Genomic DNA, 21,768 nt, shown 5'->3' with positions numbered 1-21,768 from the left:
ATTGTGAAATGAGGCCATTCAAAGGTTGTGGGTTCGAGTCCCACCACAGTCGTAAATGTTGGTGTTTTGTTTTCTATATACTGCACAGTGTTTCCCGCAGGCAACAGAAAGTTTTTGAGGACTCTTGTTTGTCAATTAAATAATGTCAATCAAGTCAAAAGGCTTGGAATCATACCCGAGAACCGTCATAGAGGTATTTGAGTCACTGGCTTGTATCATGTAGATGCAGAACTTCACATATGTTCATATATGCATCAAATTGAATTGACATTTCTATATAAAATGCAGTGCAAGAAAACGACCATAACATGGAAGGGTCTGACCTGCTAGCTTCCATGATATCCCTCTATCTATGTAAATGGACTGCATTTATAAATGGATTTATGCATTTATATATGTAGGGTTGGGTCAAAAGGGTGAGACATTTGGCTAGTTTTCCATTTTCTCCACGTGCTGGGGTAGAGACGTCGATGCTAACGGGTATGAGGCCATTCAAATTGTTCTCTGTGGTTTACTACCACATTTGCTTACGGAAACTTCTTGGCACTTGCACACAAGGACCGGCCACCACAACAGAGAAGTGCCATACTTTGTTTTTCTTTCCGTAGCCTAAATGGTCGTTGCTAAAGGTTTCCTAGGTCACCCTTCCAGGTTCCTCACACAGGGCTTGGCGCCGTGGCTTAGTTGGTTAAAGCGCCTGTCTAGTAAACAGGAGATCCTGGGTTCGAATCCCAGCGGTGCCTTTTGCGAAACTCATGTGGCTAAAGTCTGTGCACCTTAGCGAGCATGTGATTTTCCCAGAATTGACCAAAAACGGTGAAACCGAGGTTTTCTTTGCAGATTTTTCAATTTTCATACCATCCCTCAGCTGTTGTCGGAGGACAGTGTCCAAAGCTCAAGCACAGTGGCAGCCAGGCGCCGTGGCTTAGCTGGTCAAAGCGCCTGTCTCGTAAACAGGAGATCCTGGGTTCGAATCCCAGCGGTGCCTCTCCACTGATACCTTTGCTCACTGGAATCTTTCTTGGACAGATGGCATCAGCATTTTGAATCATGTTTCAATTGTGCAGAGGCTCGAGGACCTGTCTTTTCTGCCCACAAAGTTTAAAAAGCTTCACACTGCTGGACGTTCAAATGCCCAGAAGAAAAACCATCACGTGGCCAATACATGCAACCAGCCAGGCTCTGTGGCGCAATGGATAGCGCATTGGACTTCTAGATTGTGAAATGAGGCCATTCAAAGGTTGTGGGTTCGAGTCCCACCAGAGTCGTAAATGTTGGTGTTTTGTTTTCTATATACTGCACAGTGTTTCCCGCAGGCAACAGAAAGTTTTTGAGGACTCTTGTTTTCAACGTATTCAAATAAATAATGTCAATCAAGTCAAAAGGCTTGGAATCATACCCGAGAACCGTCATAGAGGTATTTGAGTCACTGGCTTGTATCATGTAGATGCAGAACTTCACATATGTTCATATATGCATCAAATTGAATTGACATTTCTATATAAAATGCAGTGCAAGAAAACGACCATAACATGGAAGGGTCAGACCTGCTAGCTTCCATGATATCCCTCTATCTATGTAGGGTTGGGTCAAAAGGGTGATACATTTGGCTAGTTTTCCATTTTCTCCACGTGCTGGGGTAGAGACGTCGATGCTAACGGGTATGAGGCCATTCAAATTGTTCTCTGTGGTATACTACCACATTTGCCTTCCGAAACTTCTTGGCACTTGCACACATGGACCGGCCACCACAACAGAGAAGTGCCATACTTTGTTTTTCTTTCCGTAGCCTAAATGGTCTTTGCTAAAGGTTTCCTGGGTCGCCCTTCCAGGTTCCTCACACAGGGCTTGGCGCCGTGGCTTAGTTGGTTAAAGCGCCTCTCTAGTAAACAGGAGATCCTGGGTTCGAATCCCAGCGGTGCCTTTGGCGAAACTCATGTGGCTCAAGTCTGTGCACCTTAGCGAGCATGTGATTTTCCCAGAATTGACCAAAAACGGTGAAACCGAGGTTTTCTTTGCAGATTTTTCAATTTTCATACCATCCCTCAGCTGTTGTCGGAGGACAGTGTCCAAAGCTCAAGCACAGTGGCAGCCAGGCGCCGTGGCTTAGCTGGTCAAAGCGCCTGTCTCGTAAACAGGAGATCCTGGGTTCGAATCCCAGCGGTGCCTCTCCACTGATACCTTTGCTCACTGGAATCTTTCTTGGACAGATGGCATCAGCATTTTGAATCATGTTTCAATTGTGCAGAGGCTCGAGGACCTGTCTTTTCTGCCCACAAAGTTTAAAAAGCTTCACACTGCTGGACGTTCAAATGCCCAGAAGAAAAACCATCACGTGGCCAATACATGCAACCAGCCAGGCTCTGTGGCGCAATGGATAGCGCATTGGACTTCTAGATTGTGAAATGAGGCCATTCAAAGGTTGTGGGTTCGAGTCCCACCAGAGTCGTAAATGTTGGTGTTTTGTTTTCTATATACTGCACAGTGTTTCCCGCAGGCAACAGAAAGTTTTTGAGGACTCTTGTTTTCAACGTATTCAAATAAATAATGTCAATCAAGTCAAAAGGCTTGGAATCATACCCGAGAACCGTCATAGAGGTATTTGAGTCACTGGCTTGTATCATGTAGATGCAGAACTTCACATATGTTCATATATGCATCAAATTGAATTGACATTTCTATATAAAATGCAGTGCAAGAAAACGACCATAACATGGAAGGGTCAGACCTGCTAGCTTCCATGATATCCCTCTATCTATGTAGGGTTGGGTCAAAAGGGTGATACATTTGGCTAGTTTTCCATTTTCTCCACGTGCTGGGGTAGAGACGTCGATGCTAACGGGTATGAGGCCATTCAAATTGTTCTCTGTGGTATACTACCACATTTGCCTTCCGAAACTTCTTGGCACTTGCACACATGGACCGGCCACCACAACAGAGAAGTGCCATACTTTGTTTTTCTTTCCGTAGCCTAAATGGTCTTTGCTAAAGGTTTCCTGGGTCGCCCTTCCAGGTTCCTCACACAGGGCTTGGCGCCGTGGCTTAGTTGGTTAAAGCGCCTCTCTAGTAAACAGGAGATCCTGGGTTCGAATCCCAGCGGTGCCTTTGGCGAAACTCATGTGGCTCAAGTCTGTGCACCTTAGCGAGCATGTGATTTTCCCAGAATTGACCAAAAACGGTGAAACCGAGGTTTTCTTTGCAGATTTTTCAATTTTCATACCATCCCTCAGCTGTTGTCGGAGGACAGTGTCCAAAGCTAATGCGCAGTGGCAGCCAGGCGCGGTGGCTTAGCTGGTCAAAGCGCCTGTCTCGTAAACAGGAGATCCTGGGTTTGAATCCCAGCGGTGCCTGTCCTCTGATACCTTTGCTCACTGGAATCTTTCTTGGACAGAGGGCATCAGCATTTTGAATCATGTTTCAATTGTGCAGAGGCTCGAGGACCTGTCTTTCCTGCCCACAGAGTTTAAAAATCTTCACACTGCTGGACGTTCAAATGCCCAGAAGAAAAAACATCACGTGGCCCAGACAGGAAGTCAGACAGGCTCTGTGGCGCAATGGATAGCGCGTTGGACTTCTAGATTGTGTAATGAGGCCATTCAAAGGTTGTGGGTTCGAGTCCCACCAGAGTCGTAAATGTTGGTGTTTTGTTTTCTATATACTGCACAGTGTTTCCCGCAGGCAACAGAAAGTTTTTGAGGACTCTTGTTTTCAACGTATTCAAATAAATAATGTCAATCAAGTCAAAAGGCTTGGAATCATACCCGAGAACCGTCATAGAGGTATTTGAGTCACTGGCTTGTATCATGTAGATGCAGAACTTCACATATGTTCATATATGCATCAAATTGAATTGACATTTCTATATAAAATGCAGTGCAAGAAAACGACCATAACATGGAAGGGTCTGACCTGCTAGCTTCCATGATATCCCTCTATCTATGTAGGGTTGGGTCAAAAGGGTGATACATTTGGATAGTTTTCCATTTTCTCCACGTGCTGGGGTAGAGACGTCGATGCTAACGGGTATGAGGCCATTCAAATTGTTCTCTGTGGTTTACTACCACATTTGCTTACGGAAACTTCTTGGCACTTGCACACAAGGACCGGCCACCACAACAGAGAAGTGCCATACTTTGTTTTTCTTTCCGTAGCCTAAATGGCCGTTGCTAAAGGTTTCCTAGGTCACCCTTCCAGGTTCCTCACACAGGGCTTGGCGCCGTGGCTTAGTTGGTTAAAGCGCCTGTCTAGTAAACAGGAGATCCTGGGTTTGAATCCCAGCGGTGCCTTTGGCGAAACTCATGTGGCTAAAGTCTGTGCACCTTAGCGAGCATGTGATTTTCCCAGAATTGACCAAAAACGGTGAAACCGAGGTTTTCTTTGCAGATTTTTCCACTTTCATACCATCCCTCAGCTGTTGTCGGAGGACAGTGTCCAAAGCTAAAGCGCAGTGGCAGCCAGGCGCCGTGGCTTAGCTGGTCAAAGCGCCTGTCTCGTAAACAGGAGATCCTGGGTTCGAATCCCAGCGGTGCCTCTCCACTGATACCTTTGCTCACTGGAATCTTTCTTGGACAGAGGGCATCAGCATTTTGAATCATGTTTCAATTGTGCAGAGGCTCGAGGACCTGTCTTTTCTGCCCACAAAGTTTAAAAAGCTTCACACTGCTGGACGTTCAAATGCCCAGAAGAAAAACCATCACGTGGCCAATACATGCAACCAGCCAGGCTCTGTGGCGCAATGGATAGCGCATTGGACTTCTAGATTGTGAAATGAGGCCATTCAAAGGTTGGGGGTTCGAGTCCCACCAGAGTCGTAAATGTTGGTGTTTTGTTTTCTATATACTGCACAGTGTTTCCCGCAGGCAACAGAAAGTTTTTGAGGACTCTTGTTTTCAACGTATTCAAATAAATAATGTCAATCAAGTCAAAAGGCTTGGAATCATACCCGAGAACCGTCATAGAGGTATTTGAGTCACTGGCTTGTATCATGTAGATGCAGAACTTCACATATGTTCATATATGCATCAAATTGAATTGACATTTCTATATAAAATGCAGTGCAAGAAAACGACCATAACATGGAAGGGTCAGACCTGCTAGATTCCATGATATCCCTCTATCTATGTAGGGTTGGGTAAAAAGGGTGATACATTTGGCTAGTTTTCCATTTTCTCCACGTGCTGGGGTAGAGACGTAGATGCTAACGGGTATGAGGCCATTCAAATTGTTCTCTGTGGTTTACTACCACATTTGCCTTCGGAAACTTCTTGGCACTTGCACACATGGACCGGCCACCACAACAGAGAAGTGCCATACTTTGTTTTTCTTTCCGTAGCCTAAATGGTCTTTGCTAAAGGTTTCCTGGGTCGCCCTTCCAGGCTCCTCACACAGGGCTTGGCGCCGTGGCTTAGTTGGTTAAAGCGCCTGTCTAGTAAACAGGAGATCCTGGGTTTGAATCCCAGCGGTGCCTTTGGCGAAACTCATGTGGCTCAAGTCTGTGCACCTTAGCGAGCATGTGATTTTCCCAGAATTGACCAAAAACAGTGAAACCGAGGTTTTCTTTGCAGATTTTTCCATTTTCATACCATCCCTCAGCTGTTGTCGGAGGACAGTGTCCAAAGCTAATGCGCAGTGGCAGCCAGGCGTCGTGGCTTAGCTGGTCAAAGCGCATGTCTCGTAAACAGGAGATCCTGGGTTCGAATCCCAGCGGTGCCTGTCCTCTGATACCTTTGCTCACTGGAATCTTTCTTGGACAGAGGGCATCAGCATTTTGAATCATGTTTCAATTGTGCAGAGGCTCGAGGACCTGTCTTTCCTGCCCACAGAGTTTAAAAAGCTTCACACTGCTGGACGTTCAAATGCCCAGAAGAAAAACCATCACGTGGCCAATACATGCAACCAGCCAGGCTCTGTGGCGCAATGGATAGCGCATTGGACTTCTAGATTGTGAAATGAGGCCATTCAAAGGTTGGGGGTTCGAGTCCCACCAGAGTCGTAAATGTTGGTGTTTTGTTTTCTATATACTGCACAGTGTTTCCCGCAGGCAACAGAAAGTTTTTGAGGACTCTTGTTTTCAACGTATTCAAATAAATAATGTCAATCAAGTCAAAAGGCTTGGAATCATACCCGAGAACCGTCATAGAGGTATTTGAGTCACTGGCTTGTATCATGTAGATGCAGAACTTCACATATGTTCATATATGCATCAAATTGAATTGACATTTCTATATAAAATGCAGTGCAAGAAAACGACCATAACATGGAAGGGTCAGACCTGCTAGCTTCCATGATATCCCTCTATCTATGTAGGGTTGGGTCAAAAGGGTGATACATTTGGCTAGTTTTCCATTTTCTCCACGTGCTGGGGTAGAGACGTAGATGCTAACGGGTATGAGGCCATTCAAATTGTTCTCTGTGGTTTACTACCACATTTGCCTTCGGAAACTTCTTGGCACTTGCACACATGGACCGGCCACCACAACAGAGAAGTGCCATACTTTGTTTTTCTTTCCGTAGCCTAAATGGTCTTTGCTAAAGGTTTCCTGGGTCGCCCTTCCAGGCTCCTCACACAGGGCTTGGCGCCGTGGCTTAGTTGGTTAAAGCGCCTGTCTAGTAAACAGGAGATCCTGGGTTCGAATCCCAGCGGTGCCTTTGGCGAAACTCATGTGGCTCAAGTCTGTGCACCTTAGCGAGCATGTGATTTTCCCAGAATTGACCAAAAACGGTGAAACCGAGGTTTTCTTTGCAGATTTTTCCATTTTCATACCATCCCTCAGCTGTTGTCTTAGGACAGTGTCCAAAGCTAATGCGCAGTGGCAGCCAGGCGCCGTGGCTTAGCTGGTCAAAGCGCATGTCTCGTAAACAGGAGATCCTGGGTTCGAATCCCAGCGGTGCCTGTCCTCTGATACCTTTGCTCACTGGAATCTTTCTTGGACAGAGGGCATCAGCATTTTGAATCATGTTTCAATTGTGCAGAGGCTCGAGGACCTGTCTTTCCTGCCCACAGAGTTTAAAAAGCTTCACACTGCTGGACGTTCAAATGCCCAGAAGAAAAAACATCACGTGGCCAATACATGCAACCAGCCAGGCTCTGTGGCGCAATGGATAGCGCATTGGACTTCTAGATTGTGAAATGAGGCCATTCAAAGGTTGTGGGTTCGAGTCCCACCAGAGTCGTAAATGTTGGTGTTTTGGTTTCTATATACTGCACAGTGTTTCCCGCAGGCAACAGAAAGTTTTTGAGGACTCTTGTTTTCAACGTATTCAAATAAATAATGTCAATCAAGTCAAAAGGCTTGGAATCATACCCGAGAACCGTCATAGAGGTATTTGAGTCACTGGCTTGTATCATGTAGATGCAGAACTTCACATATGTTCATATATGCATCAAATTGAATTGACATTTCTATATAAAATGCAGTGCAAGAAAACGACCATAACATGGAAGGGTCAGACCTGCTAGATTCCATGATATCCCTCTATCTATGTAGGGTTGGGTAAAAAGGGTGATACATTTGGCTAGTTTTCCATTTTCTCCACGTGCTGGGGTAGAGACGTCGATGCTAACGGGTATGAGGCCATTCAAATTGTTCTCTGTGGTTTACTACCACATTTGCCTTCGGAAACTTCTTGGCACTTGCACACATGGACAGGCCACCACAACAGAGAAGTGCCATACTTTGTTTTTCTTTCCGTAGCCTAAATGGTCTTTGCTAAAGGTTTCCTGGGTCGCCCTTCCAGGCTCCTCACACAGGGCTTGGCGCCGTGGCTTAGTTGGTTAAAGCGCCTGTCTAGTAAACAGGAGATCCTGGGTTTGAATCCCAGCGGTGCCTTTGGCGAAACTCATGTGGCTCAAGTCTGTGCACCTTAGCGAGCATGTGATTTTCCCAGAATTGACCAAAAACAGTGAAACCGAGGTTTTCTTTGCAGATTTTTCCATTTTCATACCATCCCTCAGCTGTTGTCGGAGGACAGTGTCCAAAGCTAATGCGCAGTGGCAGCCAGGCGCCGTGGCTTAGCTGGTCAAAGCGCATGTCTCGTAAACAGGAGATCCTGGGTTCGAATCCCAGCGGTGCCTGTCCTCTGATACCTTTGCTCACTGGAATCTTTCTTGGACAGAGGGCATCAGCATTTTGAATCATGTTTCAATTGTGCAGAGGCTCGAGGACCTGTCTTTCCTGCCCACAGAGTTTAAAAAGCTTCACACTGCTGGACGTTCAAATGCCCAGAAGAAAAACCATCACGTGGCCAATACATGCAACCAGCCAGGCTCTGTGGCGCAATGGATAACGCATTGGACTTCTAGATTGTGAAATGAGGCCATTCAAAGGTTGTGGGTTCGAGTCCCCCCAGAGTCGTAAATGTTGGTGTTTTGTTTTCTATATACTGCACAGTGTTTCCCGCAGGCAACAGAAAGTTTTTGAGGACTCTTGTTTTCAACGTATTCAAATAAATAATGTCAATCAAGTCAAAAGGCTTGGAATCATACCCGAGAACCGTAGAGGTATTTGAGTCACTGGCTTGTATCATGTAGATGCAGAACTTCACATATGTTCATATATGCATCAAATTGAATTGACATTTCTATATAAAATGCAGTGCAAGAAAACGACCATAACATGGAAGGGTCAGACCTGCTAGCTTCCATGATATCCCTCTATCTATGTAGGGTTGGGTCAAAAGGGTGATACATTTGGCTAGTTTTCCATTTTCTCCACGTGCTGGGGTAGAGACGTAGATGCTAACGGGTATGAGGCCATTCAAATTGTTCTCTGTGGTTTACTACCACATTTGCCTTCGGAAACTTCTTGGCACTTGCACACATGGACCGGCCACCACAACAGAGAAGTGCCATACTTTGTTTTTCTTTCCGTAGCCTAAATGGTCTTTGCTAAAGGTTTCCTGGGTCGCCCTTCCAGGCTCCTCACACAGGGCTTGGCGCCGTGGCTTAGTTGGTTAAAGCGCCTGTCTAGTAAACAGGAGATCCTGGGTTCGAATCCCAGCGGTGCCTTTGGCGAAACTCATGTGGCTCAAGTCTGTGCACCTTAGCGAGCATGTGATTTTCCCAGAATTGACCAAAAACGGTGAAACCGAGGTTTTCTTTGCAGATTTTTCCATTTTCATACCATCCCTCAGCTGTTGTCGGAGGACAGTGTCCAAAGCTAAAGTGCAGTGGCAGCCAGGCGCCGTGGCTTAGCTGGTCAAAGCGCCTGTCTCGTAAACAGGAGATCCTGGGTTCGAATCCCAGCGGTGCCTGTCCTCTGATACCTTTGCTCACTGGAATCTTTCTTGGACAGAGGGCATCAGCATTTTGAATCATGTTTCAATTGTGCAGAGGCTCGAGGCGCTGTCTTTCCTGCCCACAGAGTTTAAAAAGCTTCACACTGCTGGACGTTCAAATGCCCAGAAGAAAAAACATCACGTGGCCAATACATGCAACCAGCCAGGCTCTGTGGTGCAATGGATAGCGCATTGGACTTCTAGATTGTGAAATGAGGCCATTCAAAGGTTGTGGGTTCGAGTCCCACCAGAGTCGTAAATGTTGGTGTTTTGTTTTCTATATACTGCACAGTGTTTCCCGCAGGCAACAGAAAGTTTTTGAGGACTCTTGTTTTCAACGTATTCAAATAAATAATGTCAATCAAGTCAAAAGGCTTGGAATCATACCCGAGAACCGTCATAGAGGTATTTGAGTCACTGGCTTGTATCATGTAGATGCAGAACTTCACATATGTTCATATATGCATCAAATTGAATTGACATTTCTATATAAAATGCAGTGCAAGAAAACGACCATAACATGGAAGGGTCAGACCTGCTAGCTTCCATGATATCCCTCTATCTATGTAGGGTTGGGTCAAAAGGGTGATACATTTGGCTAGTTTTCCATTTTCTCCACGTGCTGGGGTAGAGACGTCGATGCTAACGGGTATGAGGCCATTCAAATTGTTCTCTGTGGTTTACTACCACATTTGCTTACGGAAACTTCTTGGCACTTGCACACAAGGACCGGCCACCACAACAGAGAAGTGCCATACTTTGTTTTTCTTTCCGTAGCCTAAATGGTCGTTGCTAAAGGTTTCCTAGGTCACCCTTCCAGATTCCTCACACAGCGCTTGGCGCCGTGGCTTAGTTGGTTAAAGCGCCTGTCTAGTGAACAGGAGATCCTGGGTTCGAATCCCAGCGGTGCCTTTGCCGAAACTCATGTGGCTCAAGTCTGTGCACCTTAGCGAGCATGTGATTTTCCCAGAATTGACCAAAAACGGTGAAACCGAGGTTTTCTTTGCAGATTTTTCCATTTTCATACCATCCCTCAGCTGTTGTCGGAGGACAGTGTCCAAAGCTCAAGCGCAGTGGCAGCCAGGCGCCGTGGCTTAGCTGGTCAAAGCGCCTGTCTCGTAAACAGGAGATCCTGGGTTCGAATCCCAGCGGTGCCTCTCCACTTATACCTTTGCTCACTGGAATCTTTCTTGGACTGAGGGCATCAGCATTTTGAATCATGTTTCAATTGTGCAGAGGCTCGAGGACCTGTCTTTTCTGCCCACAAAGTTTAAAAAGCTTCACACTGCTGGACGTTCAAATGCCCAGAAGAAAAACCATCACGTGGCCAATACATTCAACCAGCCAGGCTCTGTGGCGCAATGGATAGCGCATTGGACTTCTAGATTGTGAAATGAGGCCATTCAAAGGTTGTGGGTTGGAGTCCCACCAGAGTCGTAAATGTTGGTGTTTTGTTTTCTATATACTGGACAGTGTTTCCCGCAGGCAACAGAAAGTTTTTGAGGACTCTTGTTTTCAACGTATTCAAATAAATAATGTCAATCAAGTCAAAAGGCTTGGAATCATACCCGAGAACCGTCATAGAGGTATTTGAGTCACTGGCTTGTATCATGTAGATGCAGAACTTCACATATGTTCATATATGCATCAAATTGAATTGACATTTCTATATAAAATGTAGTGCAAGAAAACGACCATAACATGGAAGGGTTCAGACCTGCTAGCTTCCATGATATCCCTCTATCTATGTAGGGTTGAGTCAAAAGGGTGATACATTTGGCTAGTTTTCCATTTTCTCCACGTGCTGGGGTAGAGACGTCGATGCTAACGGGTATGAGGCCATTCAAATTGTTCTCTGTGGTTTACTACCACATTTGCCTTCGGAAACTTCTTGGCACTTGCACACATGGACCGGCCACCACAACAGAGAAGTGCCATACTTTGTTTTTCTTTCCGTAGCCTAAATGGTCTTTGCTAAAGGTTTCCTGGGTCGCCCTTCCAGGTTCCTCACACAGGGCTTGGCGCCGTGGCTTAGTTGGTTAAAGCGCCTGTCTAGTAAACAGGAGATCTTGGGTTCGAATCCCAGCGGTGCCTTTGGCGAAAATCATGTGGCTAAAGTCTGTGCACCTTAGCGAGCATGTGATTTTCCCAGAATTGACCAAAAACGGTGAAACCGAGGTTTTCTTTGCAGATTTTTCCATTTTCATACCATCCCTCAGCTGTTGTCGGAGGACAGTGTCCAAAGCTAAAGCGCAGTGGCAGCCAGGCGCCGTGGCTTAGCTGGTCAAAGCGCCTGTCTCGTAAACAGGAGATCCTGGGTTCGAATCCCAGCGGTGCCTCTCCACTGATACCTTTGCTCACTGGAATCTTTCTTGGACAGAGGGCATCAGCATTTTGAATCATGTTTCAATTGTGCAGAGGCTCGAGGACCTGTCTTTTCTGCCCACAAAGTTTAAAAAGCTTCACACTGCTGGACGTTCAAATGCCCAGAAGAAAAACCATCACGTGGCCAATACATGCAACCAGCCAGGCTCTGTGGCGCAATGGATAGCGCATTGGACTTCTAGATTGTGAAATGAGGCCATTCAAAGGTTGTGGGTTTGAGTCCCACCAGAGTCGTAAATGTTGGTGTTTTGTTTTCTATATACTGCACAGTGTTTCCCGCAGGCAACAGAAAGTTTTTGAGGACTCTTGTTTTCAACGTATTCAAATAAATAATGTCAATCAAGTCAAAAGGCTTGGAATCATACCCGAGAACCGTCATAGAGGTATTTGAGTCACTGGCTTGTATCATGTAGATGCAGAACTTCACATATGTTCATATATGCATCAAATTGAATTGACATTTCTATATAAAATGTAGTGCAAGAAAACGACCATAACATGGAAGGGTCAGACCTGCTAGCTTCCATGATATCCCTCTATCTATGTAGTGTTGGGTCAAAAGGGTGATACATTTGGCTAGTTTTCCATTTTCTCCACGTGCTGGGGTAGAGACGTCGATGCTAACGGGTATGAGGCCATTCAAATTGTTCTCTGTGGTTTACTACCACATTTGCTTACGGAAACTTCTTGGCACTTGCACACAAGGACCGGCCACCACAACAGAGAAGTGCCATACTTTGTTTTTCTTTCCGTAGCCTAAATGGTCGTTGCTAAAGGTTTCCTAGGTCACCCTTCCAGGTTCCCCACACAGGGCTTGGCGCCGTGGCTTAGTTGGTTAAAGCGCCTGTCTAGTAAACAGGAGATCCTGAGTTCGTATCCCAGCGGTGCCTTTGGCGAAACTCATGTGGCTAAAGTCTGTGCACCTTAGCGAGCATGTGATTTTCCCAGAATTGACCAAAAACGGTGAAACCGTGTTTTTCTTTGCAGATTTTTCCATTTTCATACCATCCCTCAGCTGTTGTCGGAGGACAGTGTCCAAAGCTAAAGCGCAGTGGCAGCCAGGCGCCGTGGCTTAGCTGGTCAAAGCGCCTGTCTCGTAAACAGGAGATCCTGGGTTCGAATCCCAGCGGTGCCTCTCCACTGATACCTTTGCTCACTGGAATCTTTCTTGGACAGAGGGCATCAGCATTTTGAATCATGTTTCAATTGTGCAGAGGCTCGAGGACCTGTCTTTTCTGCCCACAAAGTTTAAAAAGCTTCACACTGCTGGACGTTCAAATGCCCAGAAGAAAAACCATCACGTGGCCAATACATGCAACCAGCCAGGCTCTGTGGCGCAATGGATAGCGCATTGGACTTCTAGATTGTGAAATGAGGCCATTCAAAGGTTGTGGGTTCGAGTCCCACCAGAGTCGTAAATGTTGGTGTTTTGTTTTCTATATACTGCACAGTGTTTCCCGCAGGCAACAGGAAGTTTTTGAGGACTCTTGTTTTCAACGTATTCAAATAAATAATGTCAATCAAGTCAAAAGGCTTGGAATCATACCCGAGAACCGTCATAGAGGTATTTGAGTCACTGGCTTGTATCATGTAGATGCAGAACTTCACATATGTTCATATATGCATCAAATTGAATTGACATTTCTATATAAAATGCAGTGCAAGAAAACGACCATAACATGGAAGGGTCAGACCTGCTAGCTTCCATGATATCCCTCTATCTATGTAGGGTTGGGTCAAAAGGGTGATACATTTGGCTAGTTTTCCATTTTCTCCACGTGCTGGGGTAGAGACGTCGATGCTAACGGGTATGAGGCCATTCAAATTGTTCTCTGTGGTTTACTACCACATTTGCTTACGGAAACTTCTTGGCACTTGCACACAAGGACCGGCCACCACAACAGAGAAGTGCCATACTTTGTTTTTCTTTCCGTAGCCTAAATAGTCGTTGCTAAAGGTTTCCTAGGTCACCCTTCCAGATTCCTCACACAGGGCTTGGCGCCGTGGCTTAGTTGGTTAAAGCGCCTGTCTAGTAAACAGGAGATCCTGGGTTCGAATCCCAGCGGTGCCTTTGGCGAAACTCATGTGGCTCAAGTCTGTGCACCTTAGCGAGCATGTGATTTTCCCAGAATTGACCAAAAACGGTGAAACCGAGGTTTTCTTTGCAGATTTTTCCATTTTCATACCATCCCTCAGCTGTTGTCGGAGGACAGTGTCCAAAGCTCAAGCGCAGTGGCAGCCAGGCGCCGTGGCTTAGCTGGTCAAAGCGCCTGTCTCGTAAACAGGAGATCCTGGGTTCGAATCCCAGCGGTGCCTCTCCACTGATACCTTTGCTCACTGGAATCTTTCTTGGACAGAGGGCATCAGCATTTTGAATCATGTTTCAATTGTGCAGAGGCTCGAGGACCTGTCTTTTCTGCCCACAAAGTTTAAAAAGCTTCACACTGCTGGACGTTCAAATGCCCAGAAGAAAAACCATCACGTGGCCAATACATGCAACCAGCCAGGCTCTGTGGCGCAATGGATAGCGCATTGGACTTCTAGATTGTGAAATGAGGCCATTCAAAGGTTGTGGGTTCGAGTCCCACCAGAGTCGTAAATGTTGGTGTTTTGTTTTCTATATACTGCACAGTGTTTCCCGCAGGCAACAGAAAGTTTTTGAGGACTCTTGTTTTCAACGTATTCAAATAAATAATGTCAATCAAGTCAAAAGGCTTGGAATCATACCCGAGAACCGTCATAGAGGTATTTGAGTCACTGGCTTGTATCATGTAGATGCAGAACTTCACATATGTTCATATATGCATCAAATTGAATTGACATTTCTATATAAAATGCAGTGCAAGAAAACGACCATAACATTGAAGGGTCAGACCTGCTAGCTTCCATGATATCCCTCTATCTATGTAGGGTTGGGTCAAAAGGGTGATACATTTGGCTAGTTTTCCATTTTCTCCACGTGCTGGGGTAGAGACGTCGATGCTAACGGGTATGAGGCCATTCAAATTGTTCTCTGTGGTTTACTACCACATTTGCCTTCCGAAACTTCTTGGCACTTGCACACATGGACCGGCCACCACAACAGAGAAGTGCCATACTTTGTTTTTCTTTCCGTAGCCTAAATGGTCTTTGCTAAAGGTTTCCTGGGTCGCCCTTCCAGGTTCCTCACACAGGGCTTGGTGCCGTGGCTTAGTTGGTTAAAGCGCCTGTCTAGTAAACAGGAGATCCTGGGTTCGAATCCCAGCGGTGCCTTTGGCGAAACTCATGTGGCTCAAGTCTGTGCACCTTAGCGAGCATGTGATTTTCCCAGAATTGACCAAAAACGGTGAAACCGAGGTTTTCTTTGCAGATTTTTCCATTTTCATACCATCCCTCAGCTGTTGTCGGAGGACAGTGTCCAAAGCTCAAGCGCAGTGGCAGCCAGGCGCCGTGGCATAGCTGGTCAAAGCGCCTGTCTCGTAAACAGGAGATCCTGGGTTCGAATCCCAGCGGTGCCTCTCCACTGATACCTTTGCTCACTGGAATCTTTCTTGGACAGAGGGCATCAGCATTTTGAATCATGTTTCAATTGTGCAGAGGCTCGAGGACCTGTCTTTTCTGCCCACAAAGTTTAAAAAGCTTCACACTGCTGGACGTTCAAATGCCCAGAAGAAAAACCATCACATGGCCAATACATGCAACCGGCCAGGCTCTGTGGCGCGATGGATAGCGCATTGGACTTCTAGATTGTGAAATGAGGCCATTCAAAGGTTGTGGGTTCGAGTCCCACCACAGTCGTAAATGTTGGGGTTTTGTTTTCTATATACTGCACAGTGTTTCCCGCAGGCAACAGAAAGTTTTTGAGGACTCTTGTTTTCAACGTATTCAAATAAATAATGTCAATCAAGTCAAAAGGCTTGGAATCATACCCGAGAACCGTCATAGAGGTATTTGAGTCACTGGCTTGTATCATGTAGATGCAGAACTTCACATATGTTCATATATGCATCAAATTGAATTGACATTTCTATATAAAATGCAGTGCAAGAAAACGACCATAACATGGAAGGGTCAGACCTGCTAGCTTCCATGATATCCCTCTATCTATGTAGGGTTGGGTCAAAAGGGTGATACATTTGGCTAGTTTTCCATTTTCTCCACGTGCTGGGGTAGAGACGTCGATGCTAACGGGTATGAGGCCATTCAAATTGTTCTCTGTGGTTTACTACCACATTTGCTTTCGGAAACTTCTTGGCACTTGCACACATGGACCGGCCACCACAACAGAGAAGTGCCATACTTTGTTTTTCTTTCCGTAGCCTAAATGGTCTTTGCTAAAGGTTTCCTGGGTCGCCCTTCCAGGTTCCTCACACAGGGCTTGGCGCTGTGGCTTAGTTGGTTAAAGCGCCTGTCTAGTAAACAGGAGATCCTGGGTTCGAATCCCAGTGGTGCCTTTGGCGAAACTCATGTGGCTCAAGTCTGTGCACCTTAGCGAGCATGTGATTTTCCCAGAATTGACCAAAAACGGTGAAACCGAGGTTTTCTTTGCAGATTTTTCCATTTTCATACCATCCCCCAGCTGTTGTCGGAGGACAGTGTCCAAAGCTCAAGCGCAGTGGCAGCCAGGCGCCGTGGCTTAGCTGGTCAAAGCGCCTGTCTCGTAAACAGGAGATCCTGGGTTCGAATCCCAGCGGTGCCTCTCCACTGATACCTTTGCTCACTGGAATCTTTCTTGGACAGAGGGCATCAGCATTTTGAATCATGTTTCAATTGTGCAGAGGCTTGAGGACCTGTCTTTTCTGCCCACAAAGTTTAAAAAGCTTCACACTGCTGGACGTTCAAATGCCCAGAAGAAAAACCATCACGTGGCCAATACATGCAACCAGCCAGGCTCTGTGGCGCAATGGATAGCGTATTGGACTTCTAGATTGTGAAATGAGGCCATTCAAAGGTTGTGGGTTCGAGTCCCACCAGAGTCGTAAATGTTGGTGTTTTGTTTTCTATATACTGCACAGTGTTTCCCGCAGGCAACAGGAAGTTTTTGAGGACTCTTGTTTTCAACGTATTCAAATAAATAATGTCAATCAAGTCAAAAGGCTTGGAATCATACCCGAGAACCGTCATAGAGGTATTTGAGTCACTGGCTTGTATCATGTAGATGCAGAACTTCACATATGTTCATATATGCATCAAATTGAATTGACATTTCTATATAAAATGCAGTGCAAGAAAACGACCATAACATGGAAGGGTCAGACCTGCTAGCTTCCATGATATCCCTCTATCTATGTAGGGTTGGGTCAAAAGGGTGATACATTTGGCTAGTTTTCCATTTTCTCCACGTGCTGGGGTAGAGACGTCGATGCTAACGGGTATGAGGCCATTCAAATTGTTCTCTGTGGTTTACTACCACATTTGCTTACGGAAACTTCTTGGCACTTGCACACAAGGACCGGCCACCACAACAGAGAAGTGCCATACTTTGTTTTTCTTTCCGTAGCCTAAATAGTCGTTGCTAAAGGTTTCCTAGGTCACCCTTCCAGATTCCTCACACAGGGCTTGGCGCCGTGGCTTAGTTGGTTAAAGCGCCTGTCTAGTAAACAGGAGATCCTGGGTTCGAATCCCAGCGGTGCCTTTGGCGAAACTCATGTGGCTCAAGTCTGTGCACCTTAGCGAGCATGTGATTTTCCCAGAATTGACCAAAAACGGTGAAACCGAGGTTTTCTTTGCAGATTTTTCCATTTTCATACCATCCCTCAGCTGTTGTCGGAGGACAGTGTCCAAAGCTCAAGCGCAGTGGCAGCCAGGCGCCGTGGCTTAGCTGGTCAAAGCGCCTGTCTCGTAAACAGGAGATCCTGGGTTCGAATCCCAGCGGTGCCTCTCCACTGATACCTTTGCTCACTGGAATCTTTCTTGGACAGAGGGCATCAGCATTTTGAATCATGTTTCAATTGTGCAGAGGCTCGAGGACCTGTCTTTTCTGCCCACAAAGTTTAAAAAGCTTCACACTGCTGGACGTTCAAATGCCCAGAAGAAAAACCATCACGTGGCCAATACATCCAACCAGCCAGGCTCTGTGGCGCAATGGATAGCGCATTGGACTTCTAGATTGTGAAATGAGGCCATTCAAAGGTTGTGGGTTCGAGTCCCACCAGAGTCGTAAATGTTGGTGTTTTGTTTTCTATATACTGCACAGTGTTTCCCGCAGGCAACAGAAAGTTTTTGAGGACTCTTGTTTTCAACGTATTCAAATAAATAATGTCAATCAAGTCAAAAGGCTTGGAATCATACCCGAGAACCGTCATAGAGGTATTTGAGTCACTGGCTTGTATCATGTAGATGCAGAACTTCACATATGTTCATATATGCATCAAATTGAATTGACATTTCTATATAAAATGCAGTGCAAGAAAACGACCATAACATGGAAGGGTCAGACCTGCTAGCTTCCATGATATCCCTCTATCTATGTAGGGTTGGGTCAAAAGGGTGATACATTTGGCTAGTTTTCCATTTTCTCCACGTGCTGGGGTAGAGACGTCGATGCTAACGGGTATGAGGCCATTCAAATTGTTCTCTGTGGTTTACTACCACATTTGCCTTCCGAAACTTCTTGGCACTTGCACACATGGACCGGCCACCACAACAGAGAAGTGCCATACTTTGTTTTTCTTTCCGTAGCCTAAATGGTCTTTGCTAAAGGTTTCCTGGGTCGCCCTTCCAGGTTCCTCACACAGGGCTTGGCGCTGTGGCTTAGTTGGTTAAAGCGCCTGTCTAGTAAACAGGAGATCCTGGGTTCGAATCCCAGTGGTGCCTTTGGCGAAACTCATGTGGCTCAAGTCTGTGCACCTTAGCGAGCATGTGATTTTCCCAGAATTGACCAAAAACGGTGAAACCGAGGTTTTCTTTGCAGATTTTTCCATTTTCATACCATCCCCCAGCTGTTGTCGGAGGACAGTGTCCAAAGCTCAAGCGCAGTGGCAGCCAGGCGCCGTGGCTTAGCTGGTCAAAGCGCCTGTCTCGTAAACAGGAGATCCTGGGTTCGAATCCCAGCGGTGCCTCTCCACTGATACCTTTGCTCACTGGAATCTTTCTTGGACAGAGGGCATCAGCATTTTGAATCATGTTTCAATTGTGCAGAGGCTCGAGGACCTGTCTTTTCTGCCCACAAAGTTTAAAAAGCTTCACACTGCTGGACGTTCAAATGCCCAGAAGAAAAACCATCACATGGCCAATACATGCAACCTGCCAGGCTCTGTAGCGCAATGGATAGCGCATTGAACTTCTAGATTGTGAAATGAGGCCATTCAAAGGATGTGGTTTCGAGTCCCACCAGAGTCGTAAATGTTGGTGTTTTGTTTTCTATATACTGCACAGTGTTTCCCGCAGGCAACAGAAAGTTTTTGAGGACTCTTGTTTTCAACGTATTCAAATAAATAATGTCAATCAAGTCAAAAGGCTTGGAATCATACCCGAGAACCGTCATAGAGGTATTTGAGTCACTGGCTTGTATCATGTAGATGCAGAACTTCACATATGTTCATATATGCATCAAATTGAATTGACATTTCTATATAAAATGCAGTGCAAGAAAACGACCATAACATGGAAGGGTCAGACCTGCTAGCTTCCATGATATCCCTCTATCTATGTAGGGTTGGGTCAAAAGGGTGATACATTTGGCTAGTTTTCCATTTTCTCCATGTGCTGGGGTAGAGACGTCGATGCTAACGGGTATGAGGCCATTCAAATTGTTCTCTGTGGTTTACTACCACATTTGCCTTCCGAAACTTCTTGGCACTTGCACACATGGACCGGCCACCACAACAGAGAAGTGCCATACTTTGTTTTTCTTTCCGTAGCCTAAATGGTCTTTGCTAAAGGTTTCCTGGGTCGACCTTCCAGGTTCCTCACACAGGGCTTGGCGCCGTGGCTTAGTTGGTTAAAGCGCCTGTCTAGTAAACAGGAGATCCTGGGTTCGAATCCCAGTGGTGCCTTTGGCGAAACTCATGTGGCTCAAGTCTGTGCACCTTAGCGAGCATGTGATTTTCCCAGAATTGACCAAAAACGGTGAAACCGAGGTTTTCTTTGCAGATTTTTCAATTTTCATACCATCCCTCAGCTGTTGTCGGAGGACAGTGTCCAAAGCTCAAGCGCAGTGGCAGCCAGGCGCCGTGGCTTAGCTGGTCAAAGCGCCTGTCTCGTAAACAGGAGATCCTGGGTTCGAATCCCAGCGGTGCCTCTCCACTGATACCTTTGCTCACTGGAATCTTTCTTGGACAGAGGGCATCAGCATTTTGAATCATGTTTCAATTGTGCAGAGGCTCAAGGACCTGTCTTTTCTGCCCACAAAGTTTAAAAAGCTTCACACTGCTGGACGTTCAAATGCCCAGAAGAAAAACCATCACGTGGCCAATACATGCAACCAGCCAGGCTCTGTGGCGCAATGGATAGCGCATTGGACTTCTAGATTGTGAAATGAGGCCATTCAAAGGTTGTGGGTTCGAGTCCCACCAGAGTCGTAAATGTTGGTGTTTTGTTTTCTATATACTGCACAGTGTTTCCCGCAGGCAACAGAAAGTTTTTGAGGACTCTTGTTTTCAACGTATTCAAATAAATAATGTCAATCAAGTCAAAAGGCTTGGAATCATACCCGAGAACCGTCATAGAGGTATTTGAGTCACTGGCTTGTATCATGTAGATGCAGAACTTCACATATGTTCATATATGCATCAAATTGAATTGACATTTCTATATAAAATGCAGTGCAAGAAAACGACCATAACATGGAAGGGTCAGACCTGCTAGCTTCCATGATATCCCTCTATCTATGTAGGGTTGGGTCAAAAGGGTGATACATTTGGCTAGTTTTCAATTTTCTCCACGTGCTGGGGTAGAGACGTCGATGCTAACGGGTATGAGGCCATTCAAATTGTTCTCTGTGGTTTACTACCACATTTGCCTTCCGAAACTTCTTGGCACTTGCACACATGGACCGGCCACCACAACAGACAAGTGCCATACTTTGTTTTTCTTTCCGTAGCCTAAATGGTCTTTGCTAAAGGTTTCCTGGGTCGCCCTTCCAGGTTCCTCACACAGGGCTTGGCGCCGTGGCTCAGTTGGTTAAAGCGCCTGTCTAGTAAACAGGAGATCCTGGGTTCGAATCCCAGTGGTGCCTTTGGCGAAACTCATGTGGCTCAAGTCTGTGCACCTTAGCGAGCATGTGATTTTCCCAGAATTGACCAAAAACGGTGAAACCGAGGTTTTCTTTGCAGATTTTTCAATTTTCATACCATCCCTCAGCTGTTGTCGGAGGACAGTGTCCAAAGCTCAAGCGCAGTGGCAGCCAGGCGCCGTGGCTTAGCTGGTCAAAGCGCCTGTCTTGTAAACAGGAGATCCTGGGTTCGAATCCCAGCGGTGCCTCTCCACTGATACCTTTGCTCACTGGAATCTTTCTTGGACAGAGGGCATCAGCATTTTGAATCATGTTTCAATTGTGCAGAGGCTCAAGGACCTGTCTTTTCTGCCCACAAAGTTTAAAAAGCTTCACACTGCTGGACGTTCAAATGCCCAGAAGAAAAACCATCACGTGGCCAATACATGCAACCAGCCAGGCTCTGTGGCGCAATGGATAGCACATTGGACTTCTAGATTGTGAAATGAGGCCATTCAAAGGTTGTGGGTTCGAGTCCCACCAGAGTCGTAAATGTTGGTGTTTTGTTTTCTATATACTGCACAGTGTTTCCCGCAGGCAACAGAAAGTTTTTGAGGACTCTTGTTTTCAACGTATTCAAATAAATAATGTCAATCAAGTCAAAAGGCTTGGAATCATACCCGAGAACCGTCATAGAGGTATTTGAGTCACTGGCTTGTATCATGTAGATGCAGAACTTCACATATGTTCATATATGCATCAAATTGAATTGACATTTCTATATAAAATGCAGTGCAAGAAAACGACCATAACATGGAAGGGTCAGACCTGCTAGCTTCCATGATATCCCTCTATCTATGTAGGGTTGGGTCAAAAGGGTGATACATTTGGCTAGTTTTCCATTTTCTCCACGTGCTGGGGTAGAGACGTCGATGCTAACGGGTATGAGGCCATTAAAATTGTTCTCTGTGGTT

At 45.9% G+C, this 21,768-nt stretch overlaps 54 non-coding genes across 54 annotated transcripts in view; all 54 read left to right on the top strand.

Annotated features, from left to right (window-relative positions):
• trnar-ucu (transfer RNA arginine (anticodon UCU)) overlaps positions 1-52 on the top strand; it is a 90-nt gene extending 38 nt beyond the window's left edge. Inside the window, exon 2 of the tRNA in view lies at positions 17-52. This is a non-coding gene — a tRNA (tRNA-Arg). The remainder of the gene's footprint in view (positions 1-16) is intronic.
• Positions 53-669: 617 nt separating this feature from the next.
• Positions 670-743, top strand: trnat-agu (transfer RNA threonine (anticodon AGU)). Its single transcript has one exon. It is a non-coding gene; the product is annotated as a tRNA-Thr (tRNA).
• Positions 744-914: 171 nt separating this feature from the next.
• trnat-cgu (transfer RNA threonine (anticodon CGU)) lies at positions 915-988 on the top strand. The gene has a single exon. It is a non-coding gene; the product is annotated as a tRNA-Thr (tRNA).
• Positions 989-1,178: 190 nt separating this feature from the next.
• On the top strand, positions 1,179-1,268 carry trnar-ucu (transfer RNA arginine (anticodon UCU)). Its single transcript is given in 2 exon segments — positions 1,179-1,215; positions 1,233-1,268. It is a non-coding gene; the product is annotated as a tRNA-Arg (tRNA).
• A 582-nt stretch (positions 1,269-1,850) lies between these two features.
• Positions 1,851-1,924, top strand: trnat-agu (transfer RNA threonine (anticodon AGU)). The gene has a single exon. It is a non-coding gene; the product is annotated as a tRNA-Thr (tRNA).
• A 171-nt stretch (positions 1,925-2,095) lies between these two features.
• On the top strand, positions 2,096-2,169 carry trnat-cgu (transfer RNA threonine (anticodon CGU)). Its single transcript has one exon. It is a non-coding gene; the product is annotated as a tRNA-Thr (tRNA).
• A 190-nt stretch (positions 2,170-2,359) lies between these two features.
• On the top strand, positions 2,360-2,449 carry trnar-ucu (transfer RNA arginine (anticodon UCU)). The gene is given in 2 exon segments: positions 2,360-2,396; positions 2,414-2,449. It is a non-coding gene; the product is annotated as a tRNA-Arg (tRNA).
• A 582-nt stretch (positions 2,450-3,031) lies between these two features.
• On the top strand, positions 3,032-3,105 carry trnat-agu (transfer RNA threonine (anticodon AGU)). The gene has a single exon. It is a non-coding gene; the product is annotated as a tRNA-Thr (tRNA).
• A 171-nt stretch (positions 3,106-3,276) lies between these two features.
• trnat-cgu (transfer RNA threonine (anticodon CGU)) lies at positions 3,277-3,350 on the top strand. Its single transcript has one exon. It is a non-coding gene; the product is annotated as a tRNA-Thr (tRNA).
• A 190-nt stretch (positions 3,351-3,540) lies between these two features.
• Positions 3,541-3,630, top strand: trnar-ucu (transfer RNA arginine (anticodon UCU)). The gene is given in 2 exon segments: positions 3,541-3,577; positions 3,595-3,630. It is a non-coding gene; the product is annotated as a tRNA-Arg (tRNA).
• A 582-nt stretch (positions 3,631-4,212) lies between these two features.
• Positions 4,213-4,286, top strand: trnat-agu (transfer RNA threonine (anticodon AGU)). The gene has a single exon. It is a non-coding gene; the product is annotated as a tRNA-Thr (tRNA).
• Positions 4,287-4,457: 171 nt separating this feature from the next.
• Positions 4,458-4,531, top strand: trnat-cgu (transfer RNA threonine (anticodon CGU)). Its single transcript has one exon. It is a non-coding gene; the product is annotated as a tRNA-Thr (tRNA).
• A 190-nt stretch (positions 4,532-4,721) lies between these two features.
• Positions 4,722-4,811, top strand: trnar-ucu (transfer RNA arginine (anticodon UCU)). The gene is given in 2 exon segments: positions 4,722-4,758; positions 4,776-4,811. It is a non-coding gene; the product is annotated as a tRNA-Arg (tRNA).
• Positions 4,812-5,393: 582 nt separating this feature from the next.
• Positions 5,394-5,467, top strand: trnat-agu (transfer RNA threonine (anticodon AGU)). The gene has a single exon. It is a non-coding gene; the product is annotated as a tRNA-Thr (tRNA).
• Positions 5,468-5,638: 171 nt separating this feature from the next.
• On the top strand, positions 5,639-5,712 carry trnat-cgu (transfer RNA threonine (anticodon CGU)). Its single transcript has one exon. It is a non-coding gene; the product is annotated as a tRNA-Thr (tRNA).
• Positions 5,713-5,902: 190 nt separating this feature from the next.
• Positions 5,903-5,992, top strand: trnar-ucu (transfer RNA arginine (anticodon UCU)). Its single transcript is given in 2 exon segments — positions 5,903-5,939; positions 5,957-5,992. It is a non-coding gene; the product is annotated as a tRNA-Arg (tRNA).
• A 582-nt stretch (positions 5,993-6,574) lies between these two features.
• trnat-agu (transfer RNA threonine (anticodon AGU)) lies at positions 6,575-6,648 on the top strand. The gene has a single exon. It is a non-coding gene; the product is annotated as a tRNA-Thr (tRNA).
• Positions 6,649-6,819: 171 nt separating this feature from the next.
• Positions 6,820-6,893, top strand: trnat-cgu (transfer RNA threonine (anticodon CGU)). The gene has a single exon. It is a non-coding gene; the product is annotated as a tRNA-Thr (tRNA).
• Positions 6,894-7,083: 190 nt separating this feature from the next.
• Positions 7,084-7,173, top strand: trnar-ucu (transfer RNA arginine (anticodon UCU)). Its single transcript is given in 2 exon segments — positions 7,084-7,120; positions 7,138-7,173. It is a non-coding gene; the product is annotated as a tRNA-Arg (tRNA).
• A 582-nt stretch (positions 7,174-7,755) lies between these two features.
• trnat-agu (transfer RNA threonine (anticodon AGU)) lies at positions 7,756-7,829 on the top strand. The gene has a single exon. It is a non-coding gene; the product is annotated as a tRNA-Thr (tRNA).
• A 171-nt stretch (positions 7,830-8,000) lies between these two features.
• On the top strand, positions 8,001-8,074 carry trnat-cgu (transfer RNA threonine (anticodon CGU)). The gene has a single exon. It is a non-coding gene; the product is annotated as a tRNA-Thr (tRNA).
• Positions 8,075-8,264: 190 nt separating this feature from the next.
• Positions 8,265-8,354, top strand: trnar-ucu (transfer RNA arginine (anticodon UCU)). The gene is given in 2 exon segments: positions 8,265-8,301; positions 8,319-8,354. It is a non-coding gene; the product is annotated as a tRNA-Arg (tRNA).
• A 579-nt stretch (positions 8,355-8,933) lies between these two features.
• trnat-agu (transfer RNA threonine (anticodon AGU)) lies at positions 8,934-9,007 on the top strand. The gene has a single exon. It is a non-coding gene; the product is annotated as a tRNA-Thr (tRNA).
• Positions 9,008-9,178: 171 nt separating this feature from the next.
• Positions 9,179-9,252, top strand: trnat-cgu (transfer RNA threonine (anticodon CGU)). Its single transcript has one exon. It is a non-coding gene; the product is annotated as a tRNA-Thr (tRNA).
• Positions 9,253-9,442: 190 nt separating this feature from the next.
• On the top strand, positions 9,443-9,532 carry trnar-ucu (transfer RNA arginine (anticodon UCU)). The gene is given in 2 exon segments: positions 9,443-9,479; positions 9,497-9,532. It is a non-coding gene; the product is annotated as a tRNA-Arg (tRNA).
• Positions 9,533-10,114: 582 nt separating this feature from the next.
• On the top strand, positions 10,115-10,188 carry trnat-agu (transfer RNA threonine (anticodon AGU)). Its single transcript has one exon. It is a non-coding gene; the product is annotated as a tRNA-Thr (tRNA).
• Positions 10,189-10,359: 171 nt separating this feature from the next.
• trnat-cgu (transfer RNA threonine (anticodon CGU)) lies at positions 10,360-10,433 on the top strand. The gene has a single exon. It is a non-coding gene; the product is annotated as a tRNA-Thr (tRNA).
• Positions 10,434-10,623: 190 nt separating this feature from the next.
• On the top strand, positions 10,624-10,713 carry trnar-ucu (transfer RNA arginine (anticodon UCU)). Its single transcript is given in 2 exon segments — positions 10,624-10,660; positions 10,678-10,713. It is a non-coding gene; the product is annotated as a tRNA-Arg (tRNA).
• Positions 10,714-11,296: 583 nt separating this feature from the next.
• On the top strand, positions 11,297-11,370 carry trnat-agu (transfer RNA threonine (anticodon AGU)). The gene has a single exon. It is a non-coding gene; the product is annotated as a tRNA-Thr (tRNA).
• Positions 11,371-11,541: 171 nt separating this feature from the next.
• trnat-cgu (transfer RNA threonine (anticodon CGU)) lies at positions 11,542-11,615 on the top strand. Its single transcript has one exon. It is a non-coding gene; the product is annotated as a tRNA-Thr (tRNA).
• Positions 11,616-11,805: 190 nt separating this feature from the next.
• On the top strand, positions 11,806-11,895 carry trnar-ucu (transfer RNA arginine (anticodon UCU)). Its single transcript is given in 2 exon segments — positions 11,806-11,842; positions 11,860-11,895. It is a non-coding gene; the product is annotated as a tRNA-Arg (tRNA).
• Positions 11,896-12,477: 582 nt separating this feature from the next.
• Positions 12,478-12,551, top strand: trnat-agu (transfer RNA threonine (anticodon AGU)). The gene has a single exon. It is a non-coding gene; the product is annotated as a tRNA-Thr (tRNA).
• Positions 12,552-12,722: 171 nt separating this feature from the next.
• On the top strand, positions 12,723-12,796 carry trnat-cgu (transfer RNA threonine (anticodon CGU)). The gene has a single exon. It is a non-coding gene; the product is annotated as a tRNA-Thr (tRNA).
• A 190-nt stretch (positions 12,797-12,986) lies between these two features.
• trnar-ucu (transfer RNA arginine (anticodon UCU)) lies at positions 12,987-13,076 on the top strand. Its single transcript is given in 2 exon segments — positions 12,987-13,023; positions 13,041-13,076. It is a non-coding gene; the product is annotated as a tRNA-Arg (tRNA).
• A 582-nt stretch (positions 13,077-13,658) lies between these two features.
• Positions 13,659-13,732, top strand: trnat-agu (transfer RNA threonine (anticodon AGU)). The gene has a single exon. It is a non-coding gene; the product is annotated as a tRNA-Thr (tRNA).
• A 171-nt stretch (positions 13,733-13,903) lies between these two features.
• Positions 13,904-13,977, top strand: trnat-cgu (transfer RNA threonine (anticodon CGU)). The gene has a single exon. It is a non-coding gene; the product is annotated as a tRNA-Thr (tRNA).
• Positions 13,978-14,167: 190 nt separating this feature from the next.
• trnar-ucu (transfer RNA arginine (anticodon UCU)) lies at positions 14,168-14,257 on the top strand. The gene is given in 2 exon segments: positions 14,168-14,204; positions 14,222-14,257. It is a non-coding gene; the product is annotated as a tRNA-Arg (tRNA).
• Positions 14,258-14,839: 582 nt separating this feature from the next.
• On the top strand, positions 14,840-14,913 carry trnat-agu (transfer RNA threonine (anticodon AGU)). Its single transcript has one exon. It is a non-coding gene; the product is annotated as a tRNA-Thr (tRNA).
• A 171-nt stretch (positions 14,914-15,084) lies between these two features.
• trnat-cgu (transfer RNA threonine (anticodon CGU)) lies at positions 15,085-15,158 on the top strand. Its single transcript has one exon. It is a non-coding gene; the product is annotated as a tRNA-Thr (tRNA).
• An 862-nt stretch (positions 15,159-16,020) lies between these two features.
• trnat-agu (transfer RNA threonine (anticodon AGU)) lies at positions 16,021-16,094 on the top strand. The gene has a single exon. It is a non-coding gene; the product is annotated as a tRNA-Thr (tRNA).
• Positions 16,095-16,265: 171 nt separating this feature from the next.
• trnat-cgu (transfer RNA threonine (anticodon CGU)) lies at positions 16,266-16,339 on the top strand. The gene has a single exon. It is a non-coding gene; the product is annotated as a tRNA-Thr (tRNA).
• A 190-nt stretch (positions 16,340-16,529) lies between these two features.
• Positions 16,530-16,619, top strand: trnar-ucu (transfer RNA arginine (anticodon UCU)). The gene is given in 2 exon segments: positions 16,530-16,566; positions 16,584-16,619. It is a non-coding gene; the product is annotated as a tRNA-Arg (tRNA).
• A 582-nt stretch (positions 16,620-17,201) lies between these two features.
• Positions 17,202-17,275, top strand: trnat-agu (transfer RNA threonine (anticodon AGU)). Its single transcript has one exon. It is a non-coding gene; the product is annotated as a tRNA-Thr (tRNA).
• Positions 17,276-17,446: 171 nt separating this feature from the next.
• trnat-cgu (transfer RNA threonine (anticodon CGU)) lies at positions 17,447-17,520 on the top strand. Its single transcript has one exon. It is a non-coding gene; the product is annotated as a tRNA-Thr (tRNA).
• A 190-nt stretch (positions 17,521-17,710) lies between these two features.
• Positions 17,711-17,800, top strand: trnar-ucu (transfer RNA arginine (anticodon UCU)). Its single transcript is given in 2 exon segments — positions 17,711-17,747; positions 17,765-17,800. It is a non-coding gene; the product is annotated as a tRNA-Arg (tRNA).
• Positions 17,801-18,382: 582 nt separating this feature from the next.
• On the top strand, positions 18,383-18,456 carry trnat-agu (transfer RNA threonine (anticodon AGU)). The gene has a single exon. It is a non-coding gene; the product is annotated as a tRNA-Thr (tRNA).
• A 171-nt stretch (positions 18,457-18,627) lies between these two features.
• trnat-cgu (transfer RNA threonine (anticodon CGU)) lies at positions 18,628-18,701 on the top strand. The gene has a single exon. It is a non-coding gene; the product is annotated as a tRNA-Thr (tRNA).
• Positions 18,702-18,891: 190 nt separating this feature from the next.
• On the top strand, positions 18,892-18,981 carry trnar-ucu (transfer RNA arginine (anticodon UCU)). Its single transcript is given in 2 exon segments — positions 18,892-18,928; positions 18,946-18,981. It is a non-coding gene; the product is annotated as a tRNA-Arg (tRNA).
• Positions 18,982-19,563: 582 nt separating this feature from the next.
• Positions 19,564-19,637, top strand: trnat-agu (transfer RNA threonine (anticodon AGU)). Its single transcript has one exon. It is a non-coding gene; the product is annotated as a tRNA-Thr (tRNA).
• A 171-nt stretch (positions 19,638-19,808) lies between these two features.
• trnat-cgu (transfer RNA threonine (anticodon CGU)) lies at positions 19,809-19,882 on the top strand. The gene has a single exon. It is a non-coding gene; the product is annotated as a tRNA-Thr (tRNA).
• Positions 19,883-20,072: 190 nt separating this feature from the next.
• On the top strand, positions 20,073-20,162 carry trnar-ucu (transfer RNA arginine (anticodon UCU)). The gene is given in 2 exon segments: positions 20,073-20,109; positions 20,127-20,162. It is a non-coding gene; the product is annotated as a tRNA-Arg (tRNA).
• A 582-nt stretch (positions 20,163-20,744) lies between these two features.
• Positions 20,745-20,818, top strand: trnat-agu (transfer RNA threonine (anticodon AGU)). Its single transcript has one exon. It is a non-coding gene; the product is annotated as a tRNA-Thr (tRNA).
• A 171-nt stretch (positions 20,819-20,989) lies between these two features.
• On the top strand, positions 20,990-21,063 carry trnat-ugu (transfer RNA threonine (anticodon UGU)). Its single transcript has one exon. It is a non-coding gene; the product is annotated as a tRNA-Thr (tRNA).
• Positions 21,064-21,253: 190 nt separating this feature from the next.
• trnar-ucu (transfer RNA arginine (anticodon UCU)) lies at positions 21,254-21,343 on the top strand. Its single transcript is given in 2 exon segments — positions 21,254-21,290; positions 21,308-21,343. It is a non-coding gene; the product is annotated as a tRNA-Arg (tRNA).
• The last annotated feature ends 425 nt before the right edge of the window (positions 21,344-21,768 follow it).

The sequence above is a fragment of the Pseudorasbora parva genome, chromosome 8 (genome assembly GCF_024679245.1).
Source record: "Pseudorasbora parva isolate DD20220531a chromosome 8, ASM2467924v1, whole genome shotgun sequence".
NCBI classification, from domain to species: Eukaryota; Metazoa; Chordata; class Actinopteri; order Cypriniformes; family Gobionidae; genus Pseudorasbora; species Pseudorasbora parva.
Note: the sequence above shows the minus strand (reverse complement) of the source record. Positions and strands in the feature narration are given on the sequence as shown.